Genomic DNA, 14,162 nt, shown 5'->3' on the forward strand with positions numbered 1-14,162 from the left:
CCAAGGTGGGTGTTGAGGTGCGTGCCGAGGTGGGTGGGTGCTAGGGTGCGCTCCATGGTGGGTGCCAGGGTGGGTGCGTGCTAGGGTGGATTCCAAAGAGGGTCATAGGGTGGGTGCCAAGGTGGGTTGGTGATATAGTGGGTTCAAAGGTGGGTACTAGGGTGGGTTCCAAGGTGGGTCACAAGTTGGGTGCCAGGATGCGTGGGTGTTAGGTTGGGTGCCAAGGTGGGCTCCTGCGTGGGTGGGTGCTAGGGTGGGTTTCAAGGTGGACGCGAGGGCGGGTGCCAAGGTGGGTAACAAGTTGGGTGTTAGGATGGGTGAGTGCTAGAGTGGGTGCCAAGGTGGGTGGGTGCTAAGGTGGATGCCAAGGTGGTTCACAGGGTGGGTGGGTTCTAGGGTGAGTTCCAAGGTGGGTCACAGGTTCAGTGCTAGGGTGGGTGTCAAGGCGGGTGTCGAGGTGCCTGGGTGCTAGGGTGTGGATGCCAATGTGGGTCATAGGGTGGGTACTAGGGTGGGCTGCAATGTGGGTGCCAAGGTGGGTAACATGCTCGGTGGGTTCTAAATTGGGTGCCAGGGTGGGTGTGCACCCACCTTGCCCGAGGTGGGTGCCAAGGTGCCAGTGTGGGTGGGTGCTAAGGTGGATGCCAAGGTGGGTGAGAAGGTGGGTGATAGGTTGAGTGGTAGGATGGGTGGGTGCCAAGATGGGTCACAGGGTGGGTGCAAGGGTGGGTAGGTGCTAGGGTTGGTGTCAGGGTGGGTGGGTGCTAGGTTGGGTTCCAAGGTGGGTGCGAGGGTGAGTGTCAAGGTGGGTCACAGGTTAGGTGCTAGGATGGGTGAGTGCTAGGGTGCAAAGGTGCCAGGGTGGGTGCTAGGATGGGTCGATGCTAGGGTGAGTGGCAAGGTGGGTGCCGAGGTGGGTGCCAAGTCGGCGACTGCTATGGTGGATGCCAAGGTGGGTCACGGGGTGGGTGCCAAGTTGCTAGGTTGGGTTCCAAGGTGGGTGCCAACGTGGGTGCTAGGGTGCGTGGGTTAAAGGGTGTGTCACAACGTGGGTGCCAGGATGGGTGCGCACCCACACTGGCCAAGACGGGTGCGGGTGCAAGGTTGGGTTCCAAGCCCGGTCACAGGCTGGGTGCTAGGATGGGTGGGTGCCAAGGTGGGCACCAGGGTGGGTGCACCCACCCTGGCCAAGGTGGGTCACGGGGTGGGTCCTAGGGTGGGTAACGGGGTGGGTACTAAGGTGCGTGCCAAGGTGGGTCATAGGGTGGGTGCCAAGGTGGGCACCAGGGTGGGTGTGCACCAACCCTAGCCAGGGTAGGTCACGGGGTGGTTGTCGGGGTGGGCGTCAAGGAGCCAAGGTGGGTGGCAAGTAGCCAAGTTGCGTGCCAAGGTGGGTGTCGGGGTGGGTGCCAAGGATCCAAGGTGGGTGCCAAGGAACCAAGGTGGGTGTCTGGGTGGGTGCCGAGGTGGGAGCCAGGGTGGGTCCCAAGGTGAGTGCAAAGGTGGGTGCCAGGGTCAAGGTGAGTGCCAATGTGGGTTCCAAGGTGCCAGGGTCAGGGTGAGTGCCAATGTGGGTTCAAAGGTGCTAAGTTGGGTGCGAGGTTGGGTGCGAGGGTGGGTGGGTGCCAAGGTGTGCTAGGTGGAAGCCCGGGTGGGTCGGCATCCCATGGGTGTCGAGTTGGGTGCCTGATGGGTGCTTCTTGTCAAGTTTTAGTCGTCGGGACTCATTTCGAGCCTTAGAGGTCGTTTCTTGTCCGGTTGCCCTGTCTTCGACCTGGGAACCCAATTTTGGTCCTCGGGTCCCATTTTTTTTTGTCTCGCATCCCACTTTTGGCCTGTGGCCTTTTCGGGGTCGATTCTCGTTTTGGGCATCAGAGCATGTTTCTTCTCCTAAAACCCAATATTTGTTTATTAAGTCTCGGAACACATTTTTGTTCTCGTGGACCCATCATGGGTCTTGGAACGCATTTGTGGTCCTTGGGTCCCATTTTGCATCCCGAAACTTGTGTTTTGGTGCTTGATCCCTATTTTGGGTGCCCACCTTGCACCAAGTGCGCACCCGGGGCAAACCGAGCGCCTTGGTGCACCGGGGCAAGATCGAGCGTGCACCCGAGGCGCCCCGAACATGCACCAAGGTGCACTCGGCCCACATGTGAGCGCAGGTCGTTGCGCCCGAGGTGGTGTGTGGGCACCGCGTTGCAGACGGGACACTGCACGCACACGACGCCCCCTCCAGGTGCACGCACGTAGGCCGGGCCGGGTGCACACCCGACGCCCTAGCAAGGTGCGCGCACCCGGGCAGGGCTCACACTTGGCGAACGGGGCGCACTTCGCGAGGGAGGGTGTGCACCTCGACGGGGGTGGGTGGCCGGGGTGGATTCGCACGTGGGTCGCGGTTTGCTAAGTACACACTGCGACAAGCTCATAACGGGTGCGATCATACCAGCATTAGTGCACCGGATCCCATCAGAACTCCGCAGTTAAGCGCGCTTGGGCCGGAGTAGTACTGGGATGGGTGACCTCCCGGGAAGTCCCGGTGTTGCACCCTTTTTTAGTTTTTCGCCGGGCGTCGCAATGCTATTTGAATAAACCTTTTGCCCGTTTGCGTTCTCGTCGGGGCCGGGCCGGGCCGGGGTGCGCTGCCCGCACTACCGCGCGCGCGGGGGCGACACCGAGCGCGCACCCGAGGCACCCCGAGCACACAGGCCACGGTGCAACCCGGGCGTTGTGCGCGCACCCCGGTGCGCCCGAGGTGCTGCGCGCGCACCCAGGTGAAATCGGTGTGCACCTCGGCCAGTGCGCGCTCGGTCGAGTCGCGCACGTTGGCCAAGGTGCACGGTGATGTTTCTTACTCTAAGGTTCCGCACCAGACGCCCGGGACAGGTGAGCGAAGCTGGGCGGGGCCGGGTGCGCGGCCGGGGCAGGTGCACGCAGCTGGAGAGAGCTTTGGAGCACACTTCGGAGCGCACCAATGATGCGCTCCATTCAAAAGTTTCCTGAAAAGGCAAAAAAAGTTGAGATTATAGAATTTCCCACTTGAGAGATTGTAAAAAAAAAAAATTTAAAATGAAGGAAACGCGGGTGCCAAGGTGTGCGCAGCCCAGCCAAGGTGTGCGCACCAAGGCGCCCACCCTGGCGAAGGTGCACGCAAGGTGCGCACCCGAGGCAAACCGGACAATTAACCCAACTTTCGACTTCGCGCGCACCTTGGAGCGCACTTCGGAGCGCTCCTTGGTGCGCACCAATCTTGGGCACCTCGGAGTGCACCATGGCGCCCACCAAGGTGCGCACCCGGGGCAAACCGAGCTCCGACTTCGTGCGCACCTTGGAGCGCACGAAAGGTGCGCACCATGGCGCCCACCAAGGTGCGCAGCCCAGCCAAGGCGTGCGCATCAAGGTGCGCACCCTGGCGAAGGTGCGCACCCGGGGCAAACCGAGCTCCGACTTCGTGCGCACCTTGGAGCGCACAAAAGGTGCGCAACCCAGCCAAGGTGTGCGCACCCCGGTCAAACCGAGCTCCGAATCGTGCGCACCAGAGGTGCACGCCATCGTGCGCACCTTGGAGCACACTTCGGAGCCCTCCTTGGTGCGCGCCGATGTTGCGCACCTCGGAGCGCACCCGGGGAAAACAATGCAATTAACCCGACTTTCGACTTCGTGGGCACCTCGGAGCGCTCTCGGGTTCGCACCTCGGAGCACACCGAGGTGCGCACCTTTGATGCGCTGCCTTCACCAATTTCCAGAAAAGGCAAGAAAACATTGAGAAGGTGTGCGCACCGAGGTGCCCACCCTGGCGAAGGTGCACGCGAGGTGCGCACCCGGGGCAAACCGGGCTCCGACTTCGTGCACGCCGCACCTTGGAGCACACTTCGGAGCGCTCCTTGGTGCGCACCAGGGCGCGCAACCCAGCCGAGGTGCCCACCCCGGCGAAGGTGCACGCGAGGTGCGCACCCGGGGCAAACCGGGCTCCGACTTCGTGCACGCCATGGTGCCCACCGCGGCGAAGGTGCACGCGAGGTGCGCACCCGGGGCAAACCGGGCTCCGACTTCGTGCACGCCGCACCTTGGAGCACACTTCGGAGCGCTCCTTGGTGCGCACCATGGTGCCCACCAGGGCGCGCAACCCCGCCGAAGGTGCACGCGAGGTGCGCACCCGGGGCAAACCGGGCTCCGACTTCGTGCACGCCGCACCTTGGAGCACACTTCGGAGCGCTCCTTGGTGCGCACCATGGTGCCCACCAGGGCGCGCAACCCCGCCGAAGGTGCACGCGAGGTGCGCACCCGGGGCAAACCGGGCTCCGACTTCGTGCACGCCATGGTGCGCACCGCGGCGAAGGTGCGCACCCGGGGCAAACCGGGCTCCGACTTCGTGCACGCCGCACCTTGGAGCACACTTCGGAGCGCTCCTTGGTGCGCACCAGGGCGCGCAACCCAGCCGAGGTGCCCACCCCGGCGAAGGTGCACGCGAGGTGCGTACCCGGGGCAAACCGGGCTCCGACTTCGTGCACGCCGCACCTTGGAGCACACTTCGGAGCGCTCCTTGGTGCGCACCATGGTGCCCACCAGGCCGCGCAACCCAGCCAAGGTGTGCGCACCAAGGTGCACGCGAGGTGCGCACCCGGGGCAAACCGGGGTCCGACTTCGTGCACGCCGCACCTTGGAGCACACATCGGGGCGCTCCCGGGTTCGCACCGGCGTTGCGCACCGTGGTGGGCACCTCGGAGCACACCAAGGTGGGCAGCGAGGTGCGCACCTTTGATGCGATGCCTTCACTAATTTCCATAAAAGGCAAAAAAAAAACGAGATTTTAAAATTTCCGTTTTGAAAGATAGTGAGAAAAAGGGAATGCTGGTGCCATCTTGAGCCCGCCCTGGTGCGCAGCCCAGCCAAGGTGTGCGCACCAAGGTGCCCACCCTGGCGAAGGTGCGCGCCCGGGCAATTAACCCAACTTCCAACTTCGCGCGCGCCAGGGTGGGAGCGCACCCAACAACCGGGCCTGGGAAGAGCCAATGCGAGAAACCCCACCAAACGCTCTGACAAAAAAAGAGGGGGCGCTCCAGTAACCCCGCTTCGGAGCGCACCCTGGGCAAACCCAGCCAAGGTGCCCACCCCGGCCAAGGTGCAGGCGAGGTGCGCACCCGGGGCAAACCGGGCTCCGACAACGTGCACGCCGCACCTTGGAGCACACTTCGTAGCGCTCCCGGGTGCGCACCTCAGAGCACACCAAGGTGGGCAGCGAGGTGCGCACCTTTGATGCGCTGCCTTCACTAATTTCCAGAAAAGGCAAAAAAAAAAGGAGATTTTAAAATTTCCGTTTTGAAAGATAGTGAAAAAAACGGAACGCGCGTGCCATCTTGAGCCCGCCCTGGTGCGCAGCCCAGGTAAGGTGCCCACCCTGGCAAAGGTGCGCACCCGGGCAATTAACCCTACTTCCGACTTCGTGCGCGCCAGGGTGGCAACCGGGCCTCGGAAGAGCCAATGCGAGAAACCCCACCAAACGCTCCGACAAAAAAAGAGGCGGCGCTCCAATAACCCCGCTTCGGAGCGCAGCCGGGGCAAACCCAGCCAAGGTGCCCACCCCGACGAAGGTGCACGCGAGGTGCGCACCCGGGGCAAACCGGGCTCCGACAACGTGCACGCAGCACCTTGGAGCACACTTCGAAGCACTCCCGGGTGCCCACCGGCGTTGCGCACCGTGGTGGGCAGCGAGGTGCGCACCTTTGATGCGCTGCCTTCACTAATTTCCAGAAAAAGGCAAAAAAAAATGAGATTTTAAAATTTCCGTTTTGAAAGATAGTGAAAAAAAAGGAACGCGGGTGCCATCTTGAGCCCGCCCTGGTGCGCAGCCCAGGCAAGGCATGCGCACCAAGGTGCCCACCCGAGGTGCACACCCGGGGCAAACCGGGCTCCGACTTCGTGCAGGCCGCACCTTGGAGCACACTTCGGAGCGCTCCTTGGTGCGCACCATGGTGCCCACCAGGGCGCGCAACCCAGCCAAGGTCTGCACACCAAGGTGCCCACCCCGGCGAAGGTGCACGCGAGGTGCGCACCCGGGGCAAACCGGGCTCCGACTTCGTGCACGCCATGGTGCCCACCGCGGCGAAGGTGCACGCGAGGTGCGCACCCGGGGCAAACCGGGCTCCGACTTCGTGCACGCCGCACCTTGGAGCACACTTCGGAGCGCTCCTTGGTGCGCACCATGGTGCCCACCAGGGCGCGCAACCCAGCCAAGGTGTGCGCACCAAGGTGCACGCGAGGTGCGCACCCGGGGCAAACCGGGGTCCGACTTCGTGCACGCCGCACCTTGGAGCACACATCGGAGCGCTCCCAGGTTCGCACCAGCGTTGCGCACCTTTGATGCGCTGCCTTCACTAATTTCCAGAAAAGGCAAAAAAAAACGATATTTTAAAATTTCCGTTCTGAAAGATAGTGAAAAAAACGGAACGCGGGTGCCATCTTGAGCCCTTCCTGGTGCGCAGCCCAGGCAAGTTGTGCGCACCAAGGTGCCCACCCTGGCGGAGGTGCGCGCCCGGGGCAAACCGGGCTCCGACTTCGTGCACTGCATGGTGCCCACCAAGGCGCGCAACCCAGCCAAGGTGCCCACCGCAGCGAAGGTGCACGCGAGGTGCACACCCGGGGCAAACCGGGCTCCGACTTCGTGCACGCCGCACCTTGGAGCACACTTCAGAGCGCTCCTTGGTGCGCACCAGGGCGCGCAACCCAGCCGAGGTGCCCACCCCGGCGAAGGTGCACGCGAGGTGCGCACCCGGGGCAAACCGGGCTCCGACTTCGTGCACGCCATGGTGCCCACCGCGGCGAAGGTGCGCACCCGGGGCAAACCGGGCTCCGACTTCGTGCACGCCGCACCTTGGAGCACACTTCGGAGCGCTCCTTGGTGCGCACCATGGTGCCCACCAGGCCGCGCAACCCAGCCAAGGTGTGCGCACCAAGGTGCACGCGAGGTGCGCACCCGGGGCAAACCGGGGTCCGACTTCGTGCACGCCGCACCTTGGAGCACACATCGGGGCGCTCCCGGGTTCGCACCGGCGTTGCGCACCGTGGTGGGCACCTCGGAGCACACCAAGGTGGGCAGCGAGGTGCGCACCTTTGATGCGATGCCTTCACTAATTTCCATAAAAGGCAAAAAAAAAACGAGATTTTAAAATTTCCGTTTTGAAAGATAGTGAGAAAAAGGGAATGCTGGTGCCATCTTGAGCCCGCCCTGGTGCGCAGCCCAGCCAAGGTTTGCGCACCAAGGTGCCCACCCTGGCGAAGGTGCGCGCCCGGGCAATTAACCCAACTTCCAACTTCGCGCGCGCCAGGGTGGGAGCGCACCCAACAACCGGGCCTGGGAAGAGCCAATGCGAGAAACCCCACCAAACTCTCTGACAAAAAAAGAGGGGGCGCTCCAGTAACCCCGCTTCGGAGCGCACCCTGGGCAAACCCAGCCAAGGTGCCCACCCCGGCCAAGGTGCAGGCGAGGTGCGCACCCGGGGCAAACCGGGCTCCGACAACGTGCACGCCGCACCTTGGAGCACACTTCGTAGCGCTCCCGGGTGCGCACCTCAGAGCACACCAAGGTGGGCAGCGAGGTGCGCACCTTTGATGCGCTGCCTTCACTAATTTCCAGAAAAGGCAAAAAAAAAAGGAGATTTTAAAATTTCCGTTTTGAAAGATAGTGAAAAAAACGGAACGCGCGTGCCATCTTGAGCCCGCCCTGGTGCGCAGCCCAGGTAAGGTGCCACCCTGGCAAAGGTGCGCACCCGGGCAATTAACCCTACTTCCGACTTCGTGCGCGCCAGGGTGGCAACCGGGCCTCGGAAGAGCCAATGCGAGAAACCCCACCAAACGCTCCGACAAAAAAAGAGGCGGCGCTCCAATAACCCCGCTTCGGAGCGCAGCCGGGGCAAACCAAGCCAAGGTGCCCACCCCGACGAAGGTGCACGCGAGGTGCGCACCCGGGGCAAACCGGGCTCCGACAACGTGCACGCAACACCTTGGAGCACACTTCGAAGCACTCCCGGGTGCCCACCGGCGTTGCGCACCGTGGTGGGCAGCGAGGTGCGCACCTTTGATGCGCTGCCTTCACTAATTTCCAGAAAAAGGCAAAAAAAAATGAGATTTTAAAATTTCCGTTTTGAAAGATAGTGAAAAAAAAGGAACGCGGGTGCCATCTTGAGCCCGCCCTGGTGCGCAGCCCAGGCAAGGCATGCGCACCAAGGTGCCCACCCGAGGTGCACACCCGGGGCAAACCGGGCTCCGACTTCGTGCAGGCCGCACCTTGGAGCACACTTCGGAGCGCTCCTTGGTGCGCACCATGGTGCCCACCAGGGCGCACCCGGGGCAAACCGGGCTCCGACTTTGTGCACGCCGCACCTTGGAGCACACATCGGAGCGCTCCCAGGTTCGCACCAGCGTTGCGCACCTTTGATGCGCTGCCTTCACTAATTTCCAGAAAAGGCAAAAAAAAACGATATTTTAAAATTTCCGTTCTGAAAGATAGTGAAAAAAACGGAACGCGGGTGCCATCTTGAGCCCTTCCTGGTGCGCAGCCCAGGCAAGTTGTGCGCACCAAGGTGCCCACCCTGGCGGAGGTGCGCGCCCGGGGCAAACCGGGCTCCGACTTCGTGCACTGCATGGTGCCCACCAAGGCGCGCAACCCAGCCAAGGTGCCCACCGCAGCGAAGGTGCACGCGAGGTGCGCACCCGAGGTGCACACCCGGGGCAAACCGGGCTCCGACTTCGTGCACGCCGCACCTTGGAGCACACTTCAGAGCGCTCCTTGGTACGCACCAGGGCGCGCAACCCAGCCAAGGTGCTCACCCCGGCGAAGGTGCACGCGAGGTGCGCACCCGGGGCAAACCGGGCTCGGACTTCGTGCACGCCGCACCTTGGAGCACACATCGGAGCGCTCCCAGGTTCGCACCAGCATTGCGCACCTTTGATGCGCTGCCTTCACTAATTTCCAGAAAAGGCAAAAAAAAGAAAAAAATGAGATTTTAAAATTTCCGTTTTGAAAGATAGTGAAAAAAACGGAACGCGGGTGCCATCTTGAGCCCGCCCTGGTGTGCAGCCCAGGCAAGTTGTGCGCACCAAGGCACCCACCCTGGCCAAGGTGGGTCACGGGGTGGGTCCTAGGGTGGGTAACGGGGTGGGTACTAAGGTGCGTGCCAAGGTGGGTCATAGGGTGGGTGCCAAGGTGGGCACCAGGGTGGGTGTGCACCAACCCTAGCCAGGGTAGGTCACGGGGTGGTTGTCGGGGTGGGCGTCAAGGAGCCAAGGTGGGTGGCAAGTAGCCAAGTTGCGTGCCAAGGTGGGTGTCGGGGTGGGTGCCAAGGATCCAAGGTGGGTGCCAAGGAACCAAGGTGGGTGTCTGGGTGGGTGCCGAGGTGGGAGCCAGGGTGGGTCCCAAGGTGAGTGCAAAGGTGGGTGCCAGGGTCAAGGTGAGTGCCAATGTGGGTTCCAAGGTGCCAGGGTCAGGGTGAGTGCCAATGTGGGTTCAAAGGTGCTAAGTTGGGTGCGAGGTTGGGTGCGAGGGTGGGTGGGTGCCAAGGTGTGCTAGGTGGAAGCCCGGGTGGGTCGGCATCCCATGGGTGTCGAGTTGGGTGCCTGATGGGTGCTTCTTGTCAAGTTTTAGTCGTCGGGACTCATTTCGAGCCTTAGAGGTCGTTTCTTGTCCGGTTGCCCTGTCTTCGACCTGGGAACCCAATTTTGGTCCTCGGGTCCCATTTTTTTTTGTCTCGCATCCCACTTTTGGCCTGTGGCCTTTTCGGGGTCGATTCTCGTTTTGGGCATCAGAGCATGTTTCTTCTCCTAAAACCCAATATTTGTTTATTAAGTCTCGGAACACATTTTTGTTCTCGTGGACCCATCATGGGTCTTGGAACGCATTTGTGGTCCTTGGGTCCCATTTTGCATCCCGAAACTTGTGTTTTGGTGCTTGATCCCTATTTTGGGTGCCCACCTTGCACCAAGTGCGCACCCGGGGCAAACCGAGCGCCTTGGTGCACCGGGGCAAGATCGAGCGTGCACCCGAGGCGCCCCGAACATGCACCAAGGTGCACTCGGCCCACATGTGAGCGCAGGTCGTTGCGCCCGAGGTGGTGTGTGGGCACCGCGTTGCAGACGGGACACTGCACGCACACGACGCCCCCTCCAGGTGCACGCACGTAGGCCGGGCCGGGTGCACACCCGACGCCCTAGCAAGGTGCGCGCACCCGGGCAGGGCTCACACTTGGCGAACGGGGCGCACTTCGCGAGGGAGGGTGTGCACCTCGACGGGGGTGGGTGGCCGGGGTGGATTCGCACGTGGGTCGCGGTTTGCTAAGTACACACTGCGACAAGCTCATAACGGGTGCGATCATACCAGCGTTAGTGCACCGGATCCCATCAGAACTCCGCAGTTAAGCGCGCTTGGGCCGGAGTAGTACTGGGATGGGTGACCTCCCGGGAAGTCCCGGTGTTGCACCCTTTTTTAGTTTTTCGCCGGGCATCGCAATGCTATTTGAATAAACCTTTTGCCCGTTTGCGTTCTCGTCGGGGCCGGGCCGGGCCGGGGTGCGCTGCCCGCACTACCGCGCGCGCGGGGGCGACACCGAGCGCGCACCCGAGGCGCCCCGAGCACACAGGCCACGGTGCAACCCGGGCGTTGTGCGCGCACCCCGGTGCGCCCGAGGTGCTGCGCGCGCACCCAGGTGAAATCGGTGTGCACCTCGGCCAGTGCGCGCTCGGTCGAGTCGCGCACGTTGGCCAAGGTGCACGGTGATGTTTCTTACTCTAAGGTTCCGCACCAGACGCCCGGGACAGGTGAGCGAAGCTGGGCGGGGCCGGGTGCGCGGCCGGGGCAGGTGCACGCAGCTGGAGAGAGCTTTGGAGCACACTTCGGAGCGCACCAATGATGCGCTCCATTCAAAAGTTTCCTGAAAAGGCAAAAAAAGTTGAGATTATAGAATTTCCCACTTGAGAGATTGTAAAAAAAAAAAATTTAAAATGAAGGAAACGCGGGTGCCAAGGTGTGCGCAGCCCAGCCAAGGTGTGCGCACCAAGGCGCCCACCCTGGCGAAGGTGCACGCAAGGTGCGCACCCGAGGCAAACCGGACAATTAACCCAACTTTCGACTTCGCGCGCACCTTGGAGCGCACTTCGGAGCGCTCCTTGGTGCGCACCAATCTTGGGCACCTCGGAGTGCACCATGGCGCCCACCAAGGTGCGCACCCGGGGCAAACCGAGCTCCGACTTCGTGCGCACCTTGGAGCGCACGAAAGGTGCGCACCATGGCGCCCACCAAGGTGCGCAGCCCAGCCAAGGCGTGCGCATCAAGGTGCGCACCCTGGCGAAGGTGCGCACCCGGGGCAAACCGAGCTCCGACTTCGTGCGCACCTTGGAGCGCACAAAAGGTGCGCAACCCAGCCAAGGTGTGCGCACCCCGGTCAAACCGAGCTCCGAATCGTGCGCACCAGAGGTGCACGCCATCGTGCGCACCTTGGAGCACACTTCGGAGCCCTCCTTGGTGCGCGCCGATGTTGCGCACCTCGGAGCGCACCCGGGGAAAACAATGCAATTAACCCGACTTTCGACTTCGTGGGCACCTCGGAGCGCTCTCGGGTTCGCACCTCGGAGCACACCGAGGTGCGCACCTTTGATGCGCTGCCTTCACCAATTTCCAGAAAAGGCAAGAAAACATTGAGAAGGTGTGCGCACCGAGGTGCCCACCCTGGCGAAGGTGCACGCGAGGTGCGCACCCGGGGCAAACCGGGCTCCGACTTCGTGCACGCCGCACCTTGGAGCACACTTCGGAGCGCTCCTTGGTGCGCACCAGGGCGCGCAACCCAGCCGAGGTGCCCACCCCGGCGAAGGTGCACGCGAGGTGCGCACCCGGGGCAAACCGGGCTCCGACTTCGTGCACGCCATGGTGCCCACCGCGGCGAAGGTGCACGCGAGGTGCGCACCCGGGGCAAACCGGGCTCCGACTTCGTGCACGCCGCACCTTGGAGCACACTTCGGAGCGCTCCTTGGTGCGCACCATGGTGCCCACCAGGGCGCGCAACCCCGCCGAAGGTGCACGCGAGGTGCGCACCCGGGGCAAACCGGGCTCCGACTTCGTGCACGCCGCACCTTGGAGCACACTTCGGAGCGCTCCTTGGTGCGCACCATGGTGCCCACCAGGGCGCGCAACCCCGCCGAAGGTGCACGCGAGGTGCGCACCCGGGGCAAACCGGGCTCCGACTTCGTGCACGCCATGGTGCGCACCGCGGCGAAGGTGCGCACCCGGGGCAAACCGGGCTCCGACTTCGTGCACGCCGCACCTTGGAGCACACTTCGGAGCGCTCCTTGGTGCGCACCAGGGCGCGCAACCCAGCCGAGGTGCCCACCCCGGCGAAGGTGCACGCGAGGTGCATACCCGGGGCAAACCGGGCTCCGACTTCGTGCACGCCGCACCTTGGAGCACACTTCGGAGCGCTCCTTGGTGCGCACCATGGTGCCCACCAGGCCGCGCAACCCAGCCAAGGTGTGCGCACCAAGGTGCACGCGAGGTGCGCACCCGGGGCAAACCGGGGTCCGACTTCGTGCACGCCGCACCTTGGAGCACACATCGGGGCGCTCCCGGGTTCGCACCGGCGTTGCGCACCGTGGTGGGCACCTCGGAGCACACCAAGGTGGGCAGCGAGGTGCGCACCTTTGATGCGATGCCTTCACTAATTTCCATAAAAGGCAAAAAAAAAACGAGATTTTAAAATTTCCGTTTTGAAAGATAGTGAGAAAAAGGGAATGCTGGTGCCATCTTGAGCCCGCCCTGGTGCGCAGCCCAGCCAAGGTGTGCGCACCAAGGTGCCCACCCTGGCGAAGGTGCGCGCCCGGGCAATTAACCCAACTTCCAACTTCGCGCGCGCCAGGGTGGGAGCGCACCCAACAACCGGGCCTGGGAAGAGCCAATGCGAGAAACCCCACCAAACGCTCTGACAAAAAAAGAGGGGGCGCTCCAGTAACCCCGCTTCGGAGCGCACCCTGGGCAAACCCAGCCAAGGTGCCCACCCCGGCCAAGGTGCAGGCGAGGTGCGCACCCGGGGCAAACCGGGCTCCGACAACGTGCACGCCGCACCTTGGAGCACACTTCGTAGCGCTCCCGGGTGCGCACCTCAGAGCACACCAAGGTGGGCAGCGAGGTGCGCACCTTTGATGCGCTGCCTTCACTAATTTCCAGAAAAGGCAAAAAAAAAAGGAGATTTTAAAATTTCCGTTTTGAAAGATAGTGAAAAAAACGGAACGCGCGTGCCATCTTGAGCCCGCCCTGGTGCGCAGCCCAGGTAAGGTGCCCACCCTGGCAAAGGTGCGCACCCGGGCAATTAACCCTACTTCCGACTTCGTGCGCGCCAGGGTGGCAACCGGGCCTCGGAAGAGCCAATGCGAGAAACCCCACCAAACGCTCCGACAAAAAAAGAGGCGGCGCTCCAATAACCCCGCTTCGGAGCGCAGCCGGGGCAAACCCAGCCAAGGTGCCCACCCCGACGAAGGTGCACGCGAGGTGCGCACCCGGGGCAAACCGGGCTCCGACAACGTGCACGCAGCACCTTGGAGCACACTTCGAAGCACTCCCGGGTGCCCACCGGCGTTGCGCACCGTGGTGGGCAGCGAGGTGCGCACCTTTGATGCGCTGCCTTCACTAATTTCCAGAAAAAGGCAAAAAAAAATGAGATTTTAAAATTTCCGTTTTGAAAGATAGTGAAAAAAAAGGAACGCGGGTGCCATCTTGAGCCCGCCCTGGTGCGCAGCCCAGGCAAGGCATGCGCACCAAGGTGCCCACCCGAGGTGCACACCCGGGGCAAACCGGGCTCCGACTTCGTGCAGGCCGCACCTTGGAGCACACTTCGGAGCGCTCCTTGGTGCGCACCATGGTGCCCACCAGGGCGCGCAACCCAGCCAAGGTCTGCACACCAAGGTGCCCACCCCGGCGAAGGTGCACGCGAGGTGCGCACCCGGGGCAAACCGGGCTCCGACTTCGTGCACGCCATGGTGCCCACCGCGGCGAAGGTGCACGCGAGGTGCGCACCCGGGGCAAACCGGGCTCCGACTTCGTGCACGCCGCACCTTGGAGCACACTTCGGAGCGCTCCTTGGTGCGCACCATGGTGCCCACCAGGGCGCGCAACCCAGCCAAGGTGTGCG

The 14,162-nt window shown here is 63.0% G+C and overlaps 2 non-coding genes across 2 annotated transcripts; both read left to right on the plus strand.

The window, feature by feature from the left end:
* The first annotated feature begins 2,429 nt into the window (after positions 1 to 2,429).
* Positions 2,430 to 2,548, plus strand: LOC131861121 (5S ribosomal RNA). Its single transcript, XR_009360199.1, has one exon. It is a non-coding gene; the product is annotated as a 5S ribosomal RNA (ribosomal RNA).
* A 7,804-nt stretch (positions 2,549 to 10,352) lies between these two features.
* LOC131861340 (5S ribosomal RNA) lies at positions 10,353 to 10,471 on the plus strand. The gene has a single exon (XR_009360415.1). It is a non-coding gene; the product is annotated as a 5S ribosomal RNA (ribosomal RNA).
* The last annotated feature ends 3,691 nt before the right edge of the window (positions 10,472 to 14,162 follow it).

Source organism: Cryptomeria japonica, unplaced genomic scaffold (assembly GCF_030272615.1).
Source record: "Cryptomeria japonica unplaced genomic scaffold, Sugi_1.0 HiC_scaffold_24, whole genome shotgun sequence".
Lineage (NCBI taxonomy): Eukaryota > Viridiplantae > Streptophyta > Pinopsida > Cupressales > Cupressaceae > Cryptomeria > Cryptomeria japonica.